This window comes from Lygodium microphyllum, chromosome 15, assembly GCF_053477565.2.
Source record: "Lygodium microphyllum isolate KBCC chromosome 15, Lygodium_microphyllum_v1.1.10, whole genome shotgun sequence".
Classification (NCBI taxonomy): Eukaryota; Viridiplantae; Streptophyta; class Polypodiopsida; order Schizaeales; family Lygodiaceae; genus Lygodium; species Lygodium microphyllum.
Genome location: NC_141149.1, coordinates 8,687,005 through 8,709,292, shown reverse-complemented (window position 1 = coordinate 8,709,292; position 22,288 = coordinate 8,687,005).

Below are 22,288 nucleotides of genomic sequence, written 5' to 3'. Positions count from 1 at the left end.
ATAGCATTCCATAAAATACGGGCATCACTGAGCATCAATAGGCATCAAACGGGCAATGCCAAGAAGCATCAAATAGTAAATGGCAAGTGCTGCCCTGTTTTGATAGTTCTGGGACTGTGGATAGAGCAATGGCTAAAGGTGGAAGCACTAAATCAGTCACCGGGGAGTCCAATGATGATCGAGAAGGTTGCTAACAGTGCCAGGAAGCCGGGGAAGGAGTTGGAAATGCTAGGAGGAGATCAACCTAGCCCCCTAAAAATGCGCCGCATTTTGTGCTTGTTGCTCCTAGGGACTAAGGGGTCTTCAGCACTGCTCTTGAGCAATTGGCAATGTTGAGGGGGCTCTGATGCAGCCCTGCAAGGTGCCAATGGAAGGTCGGAAGATTGGGAAGGATGCGGGAGATCAAAACATACCTACAAATGAAGATGCCATGGGTGCCATTGAAGCTCGGGTTGAAGCTCTTCAAATTCAGGCTGAAGAGAATGCCGAGCAAGCTCCAATTCCTTTGCTCTAATACCAATTGAAAGGGAAGTGGAACCAGGAGGAAGAAGCTTGGCGGTGAGAGCTATGGCGGATGGAGAGCAAGAGCAAGAGAGAAAGGGAAACTCAAAGTGGGAACTCCAACAACCACAATGTGTGGCCGGGCCTTCCTTTATTCAAATTATCACTAAAAGAATAAAGAATAAGTGACTGTGACGGGTGCTCGGCACCTACAGTGTGTAGTGGCGGGTATTGTCAATGTAGTAATATACGGGCGGCTAGGCGGATGCGCCTTTGCCCCCAACAGTTTGCCTAAGCTCTTGTCTAGTGAGGTAGTCCAATCTTCTACCAAATCTTGTTCCCTTATTTTGTATCTTTTGTTGTACTAGCTTCTCCTTATATATTCTCATTCTAAAGTCATTAAGCTTGGATATACTTTTGCAACGACTACAAGAGAAGTCTTTGAATGGTTGCCCATTGGTTGAAACATGTTGACGATTAACATGATGAAAGAAACCATCTATTTGAAAACATGTTCTTCCATCATCTAGACTTACCCTAGTAAAAGGTTATGTGAACCAAAGTTTACCACAACATTGACAATCTTATAAAGGTTTCACATTGATTTTCTTCTTATTCACTTCAATAATGTGGCTTCATAAACCCCAACATAACAAGTTTAAACTTATCAATAGATTTCTATTATCCTCATGGTCATTAGGAGAGGGGGGCAATGAATCACCTTGGGCTGGGGGACTCCCCACCTTTGTAGAAAACAAAAACTTGCTAAGAGATGCTTGCTTTGGATCATGTGTCGTTCCCTTTCGAGGACGTCCATGCAAGTCTATATTTAATGGCTTGGATTTCTCAACCTCCTTTGAAAACGACTTTGTGTGTGCAAGATTGACTTTGTGTGTTCAGTTAAAATAGTATATAAATTGGACCTTAAAGGGCACAAATGTAACCATGTGTCATCGTACTTGCATCTTACATGAGCAAATTTTTTGTCTTTGAAGTCCTGTAATGTAGCTGCAATGACTTCAAAATCCCAATGAACTCAGTACTAAGTAGTGATGGAGGACGACTTTTTCAGATTCTTAGCCATGATATGTGGTTAAGAACACACATTATGTGATTGTCATCATTGTTACTTAATGCCACGGCTTGTATAAACTTGATGCTTATAATAGACAATCTCATTTGGATGCTATGGTTGTGGCTACTTCCACTACCTTACCTATTGTTGCTAAGTTATGGCATGCTCGTGGCTTTCAAATTTAGCAGCTTGTCCCACTTGTACAAGGATGATATGATGCATGAGTAGTTAGAAATTGGGTGGGGACCATTGTACCTCCCCTTCTTGAGAAGCCACCCATCTTAGTATTGCTTACGCCAGGTCACGCGTAACTGTAAGTTTCCTATAATTGGGCTAACCATCTAGCCCCCAAATCCTTAACGTGATGGATGACCTCCGGTCTATCCAATCATGGAAGTCTTCTTCAATTTGGCCTAGGTTTCAAAACTAATCTCAACTCATCGTCACTGCATGAATAGTTTTCTCTAGCAAGTGTGGATTGCATTTCCAACATCCCCCCTTAAGTCACACCTTGGTTGAGGTCCTAGTGCCAACCAAGTTCAACAACCTAACTTTGATACCAAGAAATTGGGTGGGGGTCCTTGTACCTCCCCTTCCCAAGAGATCACCCATCCTAGTATTATTCATGCTAATGCATGCTTAACTGGAAGTTTCCATAATTGGGCTTGCCATCTAGACCCCAAAACCTTAAGGTGATGGATGACCTCCCATCTATCCAATTATGAAAATCTTCTTCAATTAGGCCTAGGATTCAAACCTAGTCTCAATTTATCATTGTTGCACCGATAGTGAGCTAGTTTTCTCTAGCAAGTGTGGATTGCATTTCCAATATGATTTGCTCAAAATACATGTCTCATAAGCACATATATGTGGAATTTTTTTTCTTGGCAAGTTGCATAGATTTAACTTTCTCAAGGATGGGAGTACATGTGCATAGAGATGTATATGATACTATACGCACTCCCTCTCTTAGTGGATGCATCTTCTTTGTTACCTTCATTGATGATTATACACGTTAATATTAGGGGGGCCATAATGCTTTGCTTAGTATTGTCTTCGGCATTAATGAAATGTGCACATGTGCTGTGAAAGCCAATGATGTCATAATGAAGGGGCAAGGACCCTGAGATCATGCTGAGATATCACAAGGTGTCAAAGGAAAAAATTATTATAAGCTACATTGCATAGTCACAAGTGATGCAAGATGGAATGAGGACAGGAGAAAGGGGATAAGACACTAGACACTAGGAGAAATTGTTGTCACGTGACTATATAGTCACACGGAATGGGATGTGGGACAAAAAATAAAAATCTACCATTCCACAATCAAGTCCAAAAATGACCATCACTTGTGTGACTATGCTATATTGGTCAGACTTAGTGATAGTTTTGGCCTAGGGTATTTAATTTGCAAATAAGTGTTAGTGGTGATGCTAGGAACTATGCATTAATCAAGTAACTTATGTTAATTCAAGGGATAATTAATACTCAAGACTACCTGATGGCCTAGCCAATTTAATTGTGGTTGGTCACACTTAATTTTTTGGGCCAAGACCTCGCCAAGACAAGGGCTAAAATTAATTTTCAAAAAGCTTCAACGACTGAAAATTGGCTACTTTTCACATTGACAAAGAAGAGGAATACATGTCAAAGTAATTTACATCATTTCTTTCTTCAAGCAACATTATTCATCAATGCACTACCCCTTATACCACAACACAATGGTCTTGCCAAGCACAAGATAAGATCTCCTATGAAGATGCTAGATGTATGCTTAAGGGAAAGTCTTTGCGAAACAAGTTTTGGTTGGATGTGATTCTTACAACTTGCTATGTGTTGAATCATTCACCTACTTAGGCATTAAACTGCCACATCTTATGAGGCATGGAATGGCAAAAAGCTAGTAGTCACTAGAAATAGTCTTTGTTGAAAAATTCAGAAATGCATTTACTAGTTTGCAAACACCAACCAATTGTTGGCCTCGAAGATATGTTTGATTCACTTATGCCATTATTCAGATTATTGCTAGAGATTGTTAAGCATGCATCCACACAATCTCATGCACCATTACAGCAAATTCAATAACTTTTTTGCACTGATCTTTAGTTTACTTTTCACTCCATTGAGATAATAGATCATGATGATGCAAAGATTACACAAAGAGCTGCCATCCGTGAAGCAAAAACAACGCCTAGATGGTTGTTAGATACCTTATGACATAGCAAACAAGCTGCCCCTTTTCCCAAACGTCTCATAAGGTATCAGGGAGCTTTATAGATTGTGTTTATTGGCCACTACTTGTAGTGAAGAGCCTCTTTGTGTTGAGGATGCTTTAGAGGATACACATTGGCTAGATACCATGCGATCAAAGTTACAAAGCATTGATGAGAGCAATACTTGGAAGTTATGTGACTTGCCTAAGGGCAAGCGCGTCATCGACACTAAGTGGGCCTTTAAGCTTCAACATCATGCAAAAAATAGCATTGATTGTGACACAAAGCTAGAATTTTGTCAAAGGGTTATGCTCAAAGACAAGGCATTGATTACAAAAATACATGTGCACCCATATCACGTGTGACAACCATCCATATAGTCATTTCTTTGATTGCACATCATGGTTGAAATGTGCATCAACTTAACATTAAGCTCCTATATGGTGACTTTAATAAAGAATTATACATCAACCAACCACCATGGTTTGTGTGAGAGGATATGGAAAAGAAATTCTACCATTTGCAAAAAGTTTCATATGGACTAAATCAAGGCACCACGAGCATGGTATGAGAAGATTCCGACTTTATTGGCCTAGGCTTTTAAAACATCTTGAGTAAGAGCAGCCTTTACATTAAATAGGAGGGGCATGATCTTCTTATTCTGAGCTTCTATGCTGATGATATGCTCTTCATAGGGGGAAATGAGCAAACAATTTCAACGTTTAAGGCTGATTTACAACAAGCATTTCCGATGATAGATCTTGGCCACTTGCTACTACCTTGATATCCAATTTGATATTGTTGAGAGGAGCGTTATTTTGAGGTAATCCAAGTACATTGGACACCTACTACAACATTTTCAATTTGAGGACTACAAACCTATTTATGTCTTTGTTGAATCAAGCTACCTTTTATCTCTTTAGGATACCATGATACTTTTGACACTTCACTTTATCAACACGCAGTTGCACATTTGATCTATTTGTGCAATACATGGCCAAACATTCATAGACTCTATCCGAGTTGAGTTGTTTTATGCATAGCCCAAGCTCATGGCATTGGCAGTTTATAGGATTTGAACCTGGTTCAAAGCCCTTTGACATGGATTGCTTAGTATGAGAAAGAGCTCCCCACAAGTAGTTAAATGTGTCTTCTAACACTTGAAACACATGCAAGCTTTGGGACTGTTTTACCCTTGCACCACCTCTACTTCCTTGCATGCTTTTATAGTCAATGACTAGACAATTGCCAAGACCCATAGAAAACTTATTCCTTCAAGCATTCCAAGAGAGCACTAATGGCTACCTCTCACATAGCCGACGTGCTATCCCTCTCTATGAGTGTAGTGAGCTTACCTTGATGTCCGATTGAGTTACTTCCTCTCTCTAGCACTCAGATAGCTCCACAATTCATGATGCAAGCTCAAGCATCCTCAAGCCTCTTCCTCCAAGCTCCATCCTCCATAGCCACGTGCGAGATGAGAGAAGAGAAGAGAAGAGAAGAAGAAGAGAGAAGAAGGTGGAGGGCTTCACCTCCAAGATCCCTCACCCTCACACACTCACTCCCTCAATCACTCACACTCCCTCTCTCAAGCTCTCACAAGCAAGCAAACAAGAGAAGAGAAGGAGAGAAGAAGAAGAATATACTTTGCCACACACCAAAGAATGAGATCTTCATTCAAATTTCAACTTTATATACAAAACCCTAAATCCCTTTTGGACGATCATTTCCTTATCCCCTTTTTACATGGTCGCCCATGGCCTAGGCCTTTTTCCCATTGTCCTCCTATCTTCTTCCTAGCTTCCTTTCTACCACCCACCTACATTTACAACTCACACAGGAGGGAGCCTGGCGCTCTTTTACAAAAAGTTTTAGGGGTGTTGTTGGGGGTAAAGGTGCCTCTGCCTAGCTGCCTATGTATTACTACATTGACAGTACCCACCACTTCACACTGCAGGTGGTAGGTGCCCATCACAGTCACTTATTCTTTATTCTTTTAGTGACATTTTGAATAAAGAAAGGCCCGGCCACACATTTTGGTTGTTGGAGTTCCCACTTTCGAGTCTCTCTCTCTCTTGCTCTTGCTCTCCATCTGCCATAGCTCTCATTGCCAAGCTTCTTCCTCCTGGGTTCTACTTCCCTTTCAATTGGTATCAGAGCAAAGGCATTGGAGCTTGCTCGGCATTCTTCTCAGCTGGATTTGAAGAGCTTCAACTCAAGCTTCAATGGCAGCCATGGCACCTTCATTTGCAGGTATGTTTTGATCTCCCACCTCCTCCCTGATCTTCCAGCCTTCATTCGGCACCTTGCGGGGCTGCGTCGAAGCCCCCTAATCTTTGCTAAGTGCTCAGTAGCACTATTGAAGACCCCCCAGCCCCCGAGAGCAGCTAATGCAAATTGTGGCACTTTTTTAGGGGGCTGGGCTGATCTCCTCCTGGCATTTTCAGCTCCTTTCCTGGCTTCCCAACACTGTCTGCAACCTTCTCGATCATCTTTGGACTCCCCGACATTGGATCTTGGCTTGGCTCCCGACGATCGATATGAGTGCTTCCACCTTCAGCCATTGCTGTATACACAGTCCCAGGACTGTCATAAATAGGGCAACACTTGACATTTAATGTTTGATGCTTCCTGGCATTGTCCATCTGATGTCTATTGATGCCCAGTGATGCCTGAATGTTGTGAGGTTTCTCTTCCAACAGACCCGAAGGAGTCCTCTAATAGTCTACTGAAATTCATATCCATGCACATCACCATCCCGTCTCCCAAGGGAAACCTTGGACTTAGTTGAATATGGGAATCTCAATTCCACTTCAGGGGGGAAGCGTGGACAAGTCACCCTAACAGCAATCTAATGCCCACCTAAGAAAGACCACTTTGTAATCAATCAAAGGTAGGAGTGAGGTTAATACCGCACTTGGTTCAAAGAGAGTGAGAGACAAGGGAGAGTGTAACTTGATAGCCCTACCCATAAGGTAAAATCTCAGCTCCAACCCCCTAAAACGGTGTTAAATCTGGTAACTAATTCTGCCGGTATTGGGAGGGTCACTACTTAATCAGCTCTATCTAGTGTTGGAAAGTTACTCGACTAATCGGGTCCACCCAGCCACAGGCGTCCAATCGTCAGGATCGAAGCCTCCCACTTTCCTCGATGGGTTTGCTTAGTTTTATAATTAGCAAAGTATATTATCACACTGTTTGGACGTATACAATCAGTTTCTTTTTATTACACCGTTAGACTAGGTTCATTAAACTCAACCTTTAGTACATAACAAACAATTCGAAAAATTAGATACTTTATTTCATAATAACATCCAGAGCCATCACTCCGCAGAGTGGTACAAAATCGCCTTTCCGCAGAAAGACACCGTCCAACCTAGGATAGGACCTTCCAATCCCTCAGGATTGGGCTATATGTGATCGCACTCCGTTTGCAATCAATAGGGAAATTTACTGGCTCAGAGCCCCTTTAAGATTCCCTGAGCCTCAGGAACCATCCTACAAAAACAGGGGCACTTACCACTCAGCCCTTTGTCCTCTTAGGTGCTCAAGTGATCAAAATAAAAAAAACCTACCTCCCTCGAGAGCGTAGGACCCCCACCCACAGGTGAGTTTTTCCACACTCTGCAAAGTGTAAGGGAGGATTGGGTTGGGGACCCCAATGTCCTGAACCACCACAATCCATATCTCATCTGTATGTGCAAGCATGGAAGCATAAGAGCCATAACTCATCATTCACAAATGCCAAAGTAGTCATAACCATAAGATATTTTTACCAGTTGTCAATGAGATGCATAGGATATATCCCCTTCATCAATTTTAGTATTCCTTCTTAAAAAGGATTTAATAATATTAACATGCTTTTACAAGTCTAAGTGAGTTCTAACCAATCGTAATCCTTTTCTTATGTACTAACCTGATTATCTCTGTTTAACCATCCATCATGCTTACGGTTTATAGCTGCGACCTCTATTTGTTGTGGGATGGCTGGTTCTTCAGTTTGAATGGGTTCGGGGTTAACTTCCACTTGTGCTTTAGTATCGTGTTGAGTTTCATCAGCAACAGCGTCGGCCACTTTCTTGTGTTGGGGAGGTCTCTGAGCTGAGCGTGACCTCGCTCAGCATCTCGATGTCTCTTGGGAGCCATGGAAAAAGCTTGATGGGTTCAGGTAGCGCTTTCACGTAGGGGTGGAGAGAGAGAGAGAAAGAGAGGCTCGACCGATTTGTAGTAGAGCTTCGTTGTGTCAATAGCAGTCGAGAGACTTTTGCATGCACCGTTGTGTTGTCCTTCACATGACGCTCTACCCCTGTTTATATAGTAGTGAGAGGGGGGGAATAAAGAGAGGGCACCTGCTTTTTGGCGTTTTTTATGACATCATCGATTACAAAGATTTTTCATCTATTTTTTCCCTACAACTTGTTTAAATCATAACTTCATTGTATGAACTCCTAATATAGACATTTGGGTACTTAAAATAATCAAAATCATCTGGTCAATAAGGTAGCGTGGGTAGAATTGCAAAAATCCATAAAAAAATAGGTGAAAATAATGATTTTTGTAAATCGCATTATTTTTATCGATCTTTTATCTTGGATGAATTATTCCCTTCAAAATAAGTCACAGTATATGTTTGAATCCATCGAATGTGGAAATTAAGTCATCTAAACATGATGCTAGAGATTTTAGACTATTCTAGTAAACCAGTCCTGATTCTTGTAAATCTTATAGAGATTCTGTAGTTTTTTCCATGTGTAGATGTGCAACATAAATCAATTTTCTTTGGAATGTATACTCACATTGTTTATTAAAATAAACTAAGTTATGGGGACATTACATTCTCCCCTCCTTAGAGAAATCGAGATGTCCTCATCTCGAGAGAACTGGGGGTATTCTTTCATAAGGGTTGCTTCATCCACCCACGTGGCATCCTCTTCAGGATAATCCCTCCATAGTACTAGGTATTCTATTAAAAGTTGACTTCTTAGAGGTTTTTCCCTTGTATCTAGAATCTTCTCGGGTTGCATTTCCAGAATCCCTTGGGTAGACATGACTATTTGTTCATCATTAAGCACATGATCGAGGTTTAGTACATAAGGTTTCAATAGGCTTACATAAAATACATTGTGAATCTTGAGATATGGTGGAAATTTAAGCTTGTAGGCTTGCCTTCCCATTACTTTGATTACTTCATATGGTCCACAGTACCTTGGACTAAGCTTTTTGTATTTTCCCAAGGATAATGAGCTATTTTCGGGTCTTACCCTTAGAAACACCATGTCAACTTCCTTGAATGTTCTTATGGATCTTTCAAGATCTGCATAGGATTTTTGCTGACCTTGAGCAGCTTGGATATCATGTCAGATTAATTTGATATGTTCGTCCATCTCTTCAAGCATAGCCTTAGAAGCCTCTACTTTAAAAGGGATCTGAGAAGTTTAGCGGTGTACGATATTCTTGCCCATACAAGGCTTGGAATGGTGACATCTTGATTGTTCGTTGAAAGGTAGCATTATAAGCAAACTCCACCAAAGGTAAATGTTCAATCGACCATTTTGGTTCTTTACCACAATAAGACCTTAGAATATCTTCAATGGTATGGTTCATCCTCTCAGTTTGGCCATCAATTTGAGGATGATAAGCAATACTGAAGCATAGCTGCATTCCAATTGCTTGAAATAGGCAAGTCCAAAACTTAGAGGTGAACCTGGAGTCTCGATCATTGACTATGCTCTTTGGCAATCCATGTAGCCTAAATACCTCTTTGATAAAGACTCGAGCAATATCAGATGACTTATAAGTTGTTTTGACTGGGATCGTGTGTAACTTTTGTCAATCTATCAACCACTACCATGATGGAGTCATATCCACCAACAGCAATAGGTAATCCAACAACAAAGTCCATACTTATTGACTCCCATATCATTTGTGGAATGTCCAAGGTTTGTAACTCTCCATTCATCTTGATCCTTTCTGCCTTGACCCTTTGACAAGTCAAGAACTGAGCTATATACTTTAATACATCTCTTTTTAATCTTGGCCAGTGATAGCTTCAAACTTCTACAATGTTATTAAGAAAGGCTTTTCGGCTTAATGCATTTGCAACAACATTGTCCTTCCCTAGATTATATTTGATTTTAAAATAAAATTCTTGCAGTATCTCTATCCATCTTCTTTGTCTCATGTTTAGGTCGACTTGGGTGAAGATCCACTTATGAATTTTATGATCTGTCATTAAAGTGAATTCCCTTCCTAATAGATAGTGTCTCCACAGTTTCAAGGCATGAACTATTGTGAGTAACTCAAGGTCATGAGTAGCATAGTTGGACTCGTAGGGTTTCAATTTTTTGGAAGTATAGGCTACTGGTCTTCCTTCTTGTACTAGCACCCCACCAATTGCGAGTCCACTTGCATCAGTGATCACTTCAAATGGTTGATTAAAGCCGGGGAGTTTTAATATAGGTACAGTGGTTACAACTTCTTTAATCTTATCAACGCTTTCTTGATGCTCATTGGTCCAAATGATTACTGTATTTTTCTTCAGAAGATTTGTCAAGGGTGCAGCAATGAGGGAATAATCCTTGATGAAGATTCGGTACCATCCCAAAAATCCTCGGATTTCTTTTATTGTCTTAGGTATTGGCCATTCTAAGATATATTTTACTTTGGTAGGATCTACATTAGTGGAAACAATGTATCCAAGATATTCAATCCTATCAGTGAGAAATACGCATTTACTCATATTGGCATAGAGCTGATTTTCATGAAGTGTTACTAGGTGATCTTTAAGTGATCTTCATGTTCCTCTATTGATTTGGAGTATACTAGTATATCGTCAAAAAATACTAGCACAAAATCATCTAGATATGGTCGAAAGATGTCTTGCATTAGACGATTGAATGTAGCTAGGGCATTAGTCAATTCGAATGGCATGACTAAAAATTCATAATGACCATACCTAGTGCTCAAGGCAGTCTTTGGGATATCTTGTTCCTTGATTCGAATTTGATAGTATCTGGACCTTAGATCAATATTGCAAAAAACCTTGGCTCCATGTAAGCGATCTAAAAGTTCGTCTATCCTGGGTATAGGGTACTTGTTTTTTATCATAACCTGGTTTAGTCCTCTGAAGTCAATGCAGAGTCTAAGTGTTCCATCCTTCTTTTTCTGGAAGAGGGTAGGTGCTCCCCAAGGTTATTTACTTGGGCGGATAAATACTTGCTCTATCAGTTGCCTCAGTTGTTCCTTAAGCTCAATAGCGTTAGGAATAGACATTTTGTATGATTGTTTTGACACTAGCTCGGCTCTAAGAATCAATTTTTTTTTCATGATCAACCTCACGCTTTGGAGGTAGTTGAGTCAATTCCTCTGGGAAGACATCTTCGAAGTCATTGATCCATGAAGGTAGAGTTCCTTCATTAGTCTTTTCGACCTTATTCAATCGGATAATGTAGATTGGTTGACATTTCTTCAATCCCTTAGTCAACTTGCCTTGGCTAGTTGGACTCTAGTTCTTCTAGCTTTCCCATATGCCTTTACGGTTTCCCCTTCCAAGTCTTGAAAGATTATTTCCTCTTCAACACATAGAATTTGGGCTTTGTTCTTCTTGAACAATCCATTCCCAAAATGCAATCATAGCATCCTAGTGGTAGAATTCAAAATTCTATTTCAGTTATATGGCTATCTAACTCAAATTGAAGTTTCCCTATAGTTTCGATTGAGGCAATTTCCTTCCCACTAGCCAATTCTACTATCATTTTCCTTGTTCCCCTGGATTCTTGTGGGAGCTTTCACTCAACTGCCAAGACCCTCAGACCGCTTATTGTTTCAAGTGTTCCAAGCCGAGCACTAGTGGCTACCTCTCACATAGCCGACGCACCATCCATATCTACGGGTGTAGTGAGCTTACCTTGATGCCGTTTGAGTTACCTCCTCTCCCGCACACTCCGGTAGCTCCACGATCCAAGTGCAAGCTTTAAGCAAGCTCCATCCTCGAGCTCCACGCTCCAAGCTCCATTGCCGCGAGCAAGACAAGAGAAGAGAAGAGAAGAGAAGAAGAGAGGAGAAGATGGAGAGCTTCTCCTCCTCGGTCCCTCACCCTCACACACTCACTCCCTCACACTCTCACACTCCCTCTCTCAAGCACAAGCTCAAGCAAGCAAGAACAAGAAGAAGAAGAAGAAGAGGAGAGCTACTTTTGGCCACACACAAGAATGAGCTTCTCATTCACTTTTCAACTTTATATACAAAACCCTAAATCCCTTTTGGGCGGTCATCCCCTTTTCCCCTTTTTACATGGCCGACCATAGCCTAGGCCCTTTTTCCCGTTGTCCTTCTATCTTCCTAGCTTCCTATCCACCGCCCGTCTACATTTACAAATTGCACGAGTGAGAGCCCGGTGCTCTTTTACAAGATTTCAGGGTGCGCCTTTTTATTTTAAAATGTGCCCTTCCCCTTTTGCCTTTGCCTTGGACTTTTAAGGTTGCCCTTGCGCTTTTGGCATTTTCTCCTTTTCTTTCTTCAGTCGGGCTACCTTTTTTCCGGCTTTGCCCTGCGTCTTTTCCACTTCCTTTTGCTTTCTTCGTGTTGGGGTTAACATTACCCCCCTCCTAGACGAGTGCCAGTCCCATGGCACTCACCGTCATAGGTAGCAGGCTGTAGCATGCACCGAAGACGTGGGTGACAAGGATGCCTGTGGTTTTCGTGGAGGAGTGTTGGTGGTGGTGTGGCAGAAGGTCTTGGGGGCCTGTTGGTGGCCAGGGTGGCTGGTGGAAGGTTGTTAGAGTTGGTGGTAGGGCTATTCTATGTTGGGGATTGCATTGATGGCCAGCACAAGTGTTGGTTTGTTGGGGATTTTGCACATGACGATTGTTTGCGGGCTTATCGGATGGTAAGGGATAAGCATTCGAAGTTGGGTGTCGGTAAAGAGCGATTGAAATTTCGTTGGAGGCTTCAATACCTGCAATTTGAAAACCTCTCGTGTGATCTCTCCCTAAGGGGTAGTGCTAGTCTTCTTATCGTGCACAAGACATATTTGATTAGTTTGGGAGACAAGTCGAACTCTAAGCAAGCTGAGAGTATTGTCCTACACTTGAGGACCCAAACTGTGCATATACTTTGGTGCAGATATTATGTAAGTGCTCGTGCATACTTAGGTATTACTTAGTTAGAAGACTATCGGCCTAGTTCCTTGTATAGCAATCAGTGAAGCAAGGGGCTAAGTTGATGGAAAAATTTGTCGATGAAGATGGGGAGTACACTTGAAGATTGCTTGAGACATCATTATGGTCTTGTCAAGGCCATGTAGTATAAGTGAGCTCCTTGATGTCTAGCGCTTGGTAGCTAGTGACTACCTATAGTGCGTGAAAGGTATGGTGTACTTTTCCATTGTCTTTCATGCCTTGCTTACCACTGTGGATTGTAATGGCATTGAGATTAGTGCAAAAGAATTGTGCAAGTGGTTCAGGGTAACAGGTCTAACCATAGGCGAGGCGAGCTCCCTAGGTATGTCTTGCAATAATGTGCCCTGAACAATTGTGGGGGATGTACAAGGGCTAGGGGATTAGGGATGGAGCCAGCCAACCAAGATCACTAGACGTACCTAATTTGAGGACCCCTAGGTGCGATGCCGTGATCGTGTGTGCTCTTTTTTTTCTTTTTCTTTTTCTTTTTCTTTTTTTTTTCTTTCTTTCTTTCTTTCTCTCTCTTTTTTTTTCTTTTTTCTTTTTTCTTTTTTTTGGTGGAAAAAATGAATACAATCAATGCCATACGTTGGGGCTGTTAGCCTTTCATTTGGATTGAGAAATGTTGGGATCCAAAGGCTATGAAGGATGGATATTACAGATATGATTGTGTCACCAGCCTTGATGCTAGAGGAACTGTTGTTGAGATGAAGAGATACACTTGAGATTTTGCAAACCTCCTTGCGACACACTCGATGTTGGTACAAGTGAGGTAACGACTGTCGTGAGCCAACTATAGAGTTTTACCCAGAAAGAGAGCGTGTCCCATGAATGTGCTTTGGACCATGCGATGGGGGCGGTTGGCAAGGGTGCTTTCAGTAGTGTGGCTTTGTCACGGCTCGTTGTGGGGTTTTTGGTGTTGCGGTGATTGGGCATTGAACATTTTCGCACAAGGACCTGTATTATCCTGCATCCACTTGTTGCTTCATGAGAGTACATGCATTGTATATGCCGCAACTATAATAAACCAGTGCAATGCAAGGAGACGTCACTTATCAAAATTCTATGGTGTTGACTTAGATATTTATCACCTGCGCTTGATTAGATTTTTCTTTTGCTAAATACGTGAAATATATTAAACGCAGATATGAAAAGTTCGTACAATTCGGGAACAGGTCAACACTTAACCATTTAAAGACAAAAAGTCATGGCCCGGTAGCATTTGATAAGCCCTGTATACAACATGGGGCTAGTCGATTTGTACGAGGCGGGGCGAGTCTGGGTGGCCGGGTGCTTGGGGCTCTACTGGTGTGGAGCTCCCATGGGGTTGGGCAGGGAACATGTCGGCCGGGACATGAATGGTGTAGTCCCGGGCCGCTACCATTTCCAGAATGTCTTTAAACAATTCATTGAATTCTTCCCTTTCCCGAGCTGCCCTTTCTGCCCTTGAGCATCTGGGGCCCGAGTGCGAGTTGGAGGTTTGTGCCACTAGTGCTGCCATCTGTTGTGCATTTTGAGTCTCGACTTTCTTGACTCGAGGATTCTTCGGCCTTCGCCCTAGACATTGTCGCTTAGGGCCTCACTTCTTGGCATACCTCTTGATGGTGGGCACGTAGCGCTCCAGTGGAGGGGCGCATGCCACATGCTCCCGTCTCTTGCGAAGAGCGTCCTTGCATACCAGGTGTCCATGGTTCTCCATGTGTTTCATCTGGGAGCCTGCAAGATGCAACCCAAGGGTTTAGACCTTGATACAGGATACAACTGTTTGCATGGAAGGGATTTTAGTGTGGTTTATCAAGCGTCTGTGACAAGAAGGGGAGGGGTGAGGCATGCAATGTTTCGTCGTAAAGGGATGGCCCCCATGATGATGTTCGTTTTGCCTCCAGCCATTAGCCAATATTGGCTTATGCTAGGTTGTGTGGACCGGTTGTCATGGAGTGGGATAGGGCACATCCTCAGAAGGATAGACCAAAAAGGGAAGAAGGTATATAGAAAGGGGCTGCACCCTGTCTACACCATCAGTGTTGTTGGTCAAGGCTTCCTATGGCGGTAATGTGGGTTGCATGCCCTTCTCTTGGAGGTGGGAATGGTCACACAGCTTTTAAATGTGTGATGAGAAGAGGACTTGAGGAGGTTAGCCTGTTAGAACCAACTCTTCTCCCTGCGCTTGACTATCATTACTTGTGTGTGTTGGCATTGTTTATACACGGTGACACAAAAAACAGTGTTTATCTATATACATATTTATGAATCCATGTCACTTTACGAGGATAAGAACCAAGTGTAGAACTCGAGGTTGTACCGGAGCGTGGCACACGCATCTAGTATTTGTGGCAGCTGACTTAATACTGATAGATATTTTGCCACGTCAAGTAGCATGGAACCTTGACCGAGTCTACTGACAATATGTAACTCCTCCTCAGTGAGAACCTTGTCAATCAAAGGGCCCTGTAGCCTAGTCCTAGCTAAGTCCGTACCCCGAATGTCAGTGAGCACTCGAAGGGAAGTTGGTGCCACGTAGGTTGGGTCTCTTTGAGACCGCCATTTGGCCAATCGCTCTTCTGAGACCGTCATGATCTGAGCCCCTAGTTCGGCCATTACAACGCGGCTTTTGCACCAACGCTGCTCAAATTGACTCTGGCCTGCTGATAGTCGCTTTAGTAGCTCTATGTCTACGAGATTCGGTCGGCAGAGCACTTCATTGAACGTGACGGTTAAGCGTAGTTCGTCAGCCTCCTCGTCAGGGATGAGTCGCATATGTTCATGCAGGAGCCTGTCGTAGTGCCTGTTAAGATGTTCTTGTTCTTCCCATGATAGAGGAAAGGTCAAGTAATCTCCAAGCTGCTCCTTGGGGATCGTGCCTATGTCCGCAAGGACGTAGACCCGCGCGACCACTTTGAGCTTAGCCTCCAACTCAGTTAAGCATTCCATGACACTTCTATGTTCAACGAGGGCTTGCTCGGTTGCTATCTCATGCAAAGTTCTAAGAGTTTCCTTAGGCTTTAGCATGGCTGGGGGCTCAGGCCTGAAAGAGCAAGATTGGTCAACGCTAGGATTTCTTATGCTCTTGGGGTTCTCACGTTTCTCCTGAGGTTTTGCTGCTATTTCATCATGGTTCTTCTCGAATGTGACTGGTATAGACTTGTCACCCTGTTGTGATGATGTTGTATCCATTCTTGATTGATCAATGTGAGTTCTATTGTCGGTGGATAAAGTGTTGCAAGCAACTGTTGATGGCAGTTGCGTTGGTTTTTCAGAACACACAGATGTGTCTGAGGTTTCACCGCTATTAGGAGAGGCATCAGTGGATTCATTGGTGGATGGACTCGATGCTTTATTCATCAGCTCTCCAGCACCCTTCGTCTCGATGTTCTTGGGGTCCACAACCACCTGCAAACTGTTGTTGTTTTCTCTGCTTTCTCCTCTTTTTCTTGGTCAATGAAGGTGCCTCTCTCAACGACTCAGGACCCTGGGCCATATCGACCGTTGATGTGCTTGGTTGGGCCTTAGCATTTCCCTTCTCTAGTGTGTCCTTATGGGACATACCGTGGTTTGCTGGATAGCCTTGCCCGGTTGTGAGGGCACAACTGCCGCTCTTTTCGGAGAGTCTAGCTTTTCAACCAACTCCCTTGCACTTGACTCCTCCGTCCTAGGCTTTAGGCACTTTGAAAGTGCTAGAGTTGTCGAGGGATTTGGTTGCAACACCTCCTCCACAGGTAAACTACTAAGGACACATTCCACAAGGGGCATTGTCACAGCCAAGGGCTGTGACTGTTGTAGTCCTTGATTGGAAGTAGTAGCAGCTAGTTTAGTGGGCTGGCTACCCTTGGTGGATTGCGGTGTCAAGTCCCTAGGGCGATCAGAAGTGGTTGTGTCTTTTGTTGGCCTTTGAGCACTCATCTGTGTAGATCGAGCATGAGTTGATTTGGTCACATGAGGTTGCTCATGCATATCCTTGGGTCGAGAGCTACAAATGGAGCCATGTCCCACCTTTTGGACATTTCGAAGCTTAGATGGAGATAGAGATTGGAATTGAGCAGTTTCCCTTGACAACCGCTGTTGTGCTTCCTGTGTCCGTTTGGAAAAAGAGGATGTCGGAGATCTAGGACTCTTAGGTGGACTTGGCACTCGCTGAATGATTTTCTCGAGGCTATTAGACGATTGTGCCATTTGCTTTGTTAAGCAATCAGCCTTGCTTTGAGCAATGTTGTACCTATGATGCTTGTTCTCCCCTTGGGAAATCAAAGGCTCCTTGGGCACTAACGATTTTTGTGCCTGCTCAATGGCTATGCATGACATCTGTCTATTTAGCATACTAGGCTGGGGCTCTTCCCTTCGAACAATCATGTCTAGTTTCTTGCCTTGAGACCTAGAGTTTCTCTTAGATTTCCTCATGTGCCATGCTTTTTATGCACTCTGGCCTTCAGCTGATAGAGGCGGTTTAGCAGGGGGTTTTGGTACCCAAATCCATTGGTTGCCTGCATAATACCCTTGAGCACGAAGCAACGCTTTGGATATCCATTGCGGCGTTGTGCTAGCTCTCCATCGATGCCTTCGCCTATTAGGCTTGGGCTTCTTTCGTGGTCTTCTATGATTTTTGTGAGTCCAAACCCTGTCCTTGGCCTTGTCTCTTGACCTTCTTATTTCCGGCATGGCCTCACTCACTGGTTCTCGTTGTTCGACCTGTGCTTGTATCAACTCTTCCAACAAGTTCTTGCCGTTGTTTGTAGGCTTGTTTGTTATGTCATCACCTTCCTTGCCTTTATCTTGAGGTTCGATGAGGTCACCCTTGCTAAAGGTGGTGACTATCCTCACATCCGGTAGTGTCAGGTGTATCCTCTATGCTACATAGTCAGCCTCACAGTTAGTCGCCCTTTTGAAGGGTCTTCCTAGGAGGGTTTCTTTTCTGCAGCTAGCACTTTTTGGAGGAACATGAAATAGGATAGGCAAGCTTTCCGTTTCAATTCTCGCAAGGATTTTGCACTTCCCTATGAGTGCTTGTGGGTGTCCCCCATAAGGGCTAAGAGTTGCACTAGTCGGTGTGAGCTCTGGTTGGCCTAGTAGGGTCCATGATTCATAGGTCAAGATGTTAAAATCAGCTCCTTCATCAATCAGAGCATCGGTAATATGCTCTCTTTTCGCGGTGAGTTTGACCCTAAGGTAAGCAGGTGGTACTATGTCTTCATCTTCCGGGTCCTGGCTTGTAAATTTAAGCCTTTTGATAGATGCCCTTGAGTTCTCGACCGCACGACCAGATGTGGATTCTCCACTGCTGTCTTGGATCGTCAATGCAGTGCTATTCAAGGTACATCTCTCGTCAAGAGTGTCACATCTAGTCACCTTCGCATTTGTAGCTTGCTGAAGTTGCATTTTGCTCTGACTAGACACGGTTTGAACACTATGTCTTTGTGTTCCCGTGGTGTGGCCTTTCTGCCCTTGATGGCTAGATTGGCCCATTGAGGTTCTAGGGTCTCTGTTTGTCTCTATTCGGGTATGGGCTTTTAGCTGCTCTCTTGCAAGTGAGAATCCATGCTCGTGTAGAGCCATTACTTCACTAGGGTCCAATTTGGAAGACCTATCACGGCGCGCATTTTCTGTCCAACCTACTCGGGGGAGGTGCGGAGGGGGCAGAGCCCCCTCTGTGGGGTCTAAGGGGGGCAGTCCCCCCCGGCCCGCAGGGCCATTACGGTAAAATCCATGCACAATTTGGAGGACCGTTTATAGCCAAATTTTGAACTACGTGCTCTAAATTTTAGCCCAATCATGGATCTGTGATGTGCCTTTAGCTCTATGTAGCCTTCGGGGTCAATCTCGGGGTTTAGATGTGTCAAAATTTGTGTTCTACGTACCTATCCGATTTTGACAGTTTTCTATCCAATTCTCAGATGTCCGATTTTCAGGAGTCCGATTATCAGAATCGGACGTCCGATTTTGGGTTGGTCCGATCGGCCCAGTGGTCTGATTTTTCTCACGTCCGATTCTGGGAATCGGATCGAAAAAGTGGTCCGATTCTGGGAATCGGATCGGACAAGGTAGTCCGATTCTGACTGGTCCGATTCTGGACTTGTCCCTGATTCTGAGTGGTCCGAGTCTGACGGGTTGGTCCGATCGGACGGGGTTGGTCCAATCGGGTAGTTGTCCGGAGCGTCCGAGTCCGAGTGGTCCGATTTCCAAAATCGGACGGGTGATCCAAGTCCGAGTGTCCGAGTGGTCCGAGCGTCCGATTCTCAAAATCGGACGGGTTGGTCCGATCGGATGGTTGTCCGTACGTTGTCGTAAAGTTCATGCAAGGGCTGCAGAACACGGGGTTCAAGACACAGCAAGAAATGAGGCTAACAAGAAGATCTCAATAACTCAATATTTGATGCCAAAGATCACTATATTGCTTAACAAGTAAAATACTTGAGGTTCAAGTTTTGAAAAAATCTGTAGTATGTCATAACCAGCTTTGCATTTAGGTTTTCAAGAACAGTTTTAGCATTGGCACATAGACTTGAAGAGTTCAGCTGGGCAGCAATCCCTGGGATCAATTCTTAGAAATCCATACAATGCCAATACATTGAAGAGTTCTGTGAGCAACTAGTATAACATACAGAAACTGCATTCCCTGTAAAATTGTGGTATCAAAGTACAACTAGTACAACTGAGCCTTCAGCTATACTTCAATTTGGTCATTAATTGCTTCAATAGCTCAGAACATAAGAAGCTTATTTCACCTCAGGCCCGTAATATCTTCTGCTGCATTGCCTTAAGCTCTTCCTTCAAGTCTACTTTCTTATTCTTCTGAAGCATTCTATCTCCCATAGGACCTTCACGAGTGAACCCCTCTCTATCTTTTATATTCTCCCACTCTTGTTCATCACAAGCAGCTACCATATCTCGTCTTCCTTGCTGTAAATGTGCAAGACCATAACAGCCTACAATGGTCAAAGAGATGGCAGTCCTACGTGAAAGAAAGGGCTTCTTCTGCCCAGCCTTTTAAACCGCAAGCTAATGATGCTTGGCTGAACCATCTGATGGGCATTCACTTATATATGCTTCGTTCTTTGGTTTGCCATCCAGGGTCCTGCAGACTCCAGAAAATGCACTGAGCATCTAGGAGGCAACCACAGTTGCAGTACACTCTACCAAAGTGTTGCCAATGAAAGGGTCACCTTCCAGGCCTTTCTTGACAACGTCAGCGTATATGGTGTGTCCTGATTCGAAATTGACAAGCGCAGAACAGCCTTTGAGGAGGGTGACGAAGATGTAATTGTTCGGCTGGACATGTTCTTGCTGCATTCGATTGTAGAGGTAGAAAGCGAGGTGCAGGTCGCCAGATTGTGTGAAACCAGAGATGAGGGAGCTCCAGCAGTGCTCGTTACGGGAGGTCAGCCTGCGAAAGACACGGACGGTATCTGGCAAACAGCCACACTCGACCAGTGCAGGCACCAGGTAGTTGCCAAGGACTCAGTGATCTTCGAGCTTGTGGTGGCAGAGGTAGGCGTGGATCCGTTTGGCCTGCGGTCAAATTGAACACAATATCGCACCTTCCCTGCTCAACACCTTGACCACAGCAGTCAGAGAATCCGGATTGACCCCATGTTCATACAGGACGATGAGAATGTCTAAGTTTTGATGATCGAAGCCCGAGATTGAACCAGATCAAGAGCTCCTCTTGCTCTCTGCAACCTTCTCCATCATCGAATGGTGATTAATCTTGAATCTCGTCCCTCTTGACACAATTGAACATCAGAGCTGCAAAGGATGCGAAAATCCCTGGGAGATAATGCACGAAGGAGACGGTGGAGGAGCTGCAGGCGACGGCATCCATCCAGAACCACCATCCGACACCAGAAACTCCTGTCCATGCAGAAGCAGCACTATCTACTAACGCATCTTGAATCAGCACCAGTCAGTGACACAAAGGCAATCACCAAATGCAAAAAAAAACAGCCAGGTTCTTCATCTCCAACCTGCATATTCCCCTCCCCGATTCACAGACGGCCCCCTGTTTTTAGTTTTTCCTTTTTTCTTCACTGCGTGTCCCAGTGCCAAAAATATCCAAAAGAGAAAATAGAGCCTCCCAACATCATTTTTAGCCATCGAAATCAAAAACCATTTTCAGTATTGTATTTTATTCCAAAGTCCTCATGAGGACCACCTGGATTGTGACTTGCAGTCAAAATGAAAGCACCATAAGCTTTTTCACCATTAAAATCAGCTCTGTTCCTGATGACAGCTGAAACAGCTGGTGTTGACAGCAGCCCATTTTGCCCAACCTACACTTGGCTCACACCATTTGCTGCAGCAATCTTTATTATGATCTGAATCACTTCTTTCGAAAAGTATCGGCCGTCACCAGAGACAACAATTGTTGACCCTTTTACTTTTTCAGCAGGTAGTGCATTGATTGTTGCTTGCACAAAGTTGTGTAGATAATTTAGTTGCTTAAAAACAATAACCTTTTTCCTCAACCCTGAAGTTCCTGGTTTTTGACCTTCATACCAAGATGTGTGGCATGTGGTGACCTTAAAGACTGTCATTGCACACGAAACTAGAACAAATAGCAGGAGGACAAAGATCCTTTGGCATCAGTTTTTCATATTTCTCTAATACACACACATCATGCATCCAAACAAAATCATACACATGCACTAAGGGAATATGTACACTGGATGCAGATTATCGAAATGCTTCACACAAACAATGAATCACACGCAGAAAATAACACAAATGCATAACAAAAGAAGTGGAGGAGTATACGACTCGGATGCACAGTAGCAGGACATCCACCCCCTCTGAACATGCGCATCCTCCAGATGTGCCAACTATCCAGGATCATTCAAATCCACAAACAGGTCGAGTCCATCTTCTGTTTCTAGTAGACCTGATTCACCATCAGCTTCATCATCTAAGTTTTATGTTTCTTCTGCTTGTCTTTCTTCTTCCCGCTCTTCTTCTGTCAATGCTTCAAGTGCATATTCTTCATCTTCTCTTCTCTTGAAAATCTTGACTCGTTTTCCAGCAATAGGCACCCTCAATACTGTTCCATCTAATTTAGCCAGCTCATAGGTACCATTGTCAAAAACTTGCTTCACTTCATACGGTCCAAACCATCTTTGAACCATTTTTCTCATGCTACTATGCTGATTTTCTAGACTACTGTCGTAGACTAGAACCCAATCTCCTTCTTTTATGGCTCTAGGCCTCAAGCGATGCCTCAAATCAAACATGTCCTTACTTCTGAGACGGGCTGCCTTCAAACGATCAACTGCTAGCTGCACATCTTCTGTCCTTCTCTCTAGTTGACGAATCCGAAGGGCTAGAAGCTCTTCCCT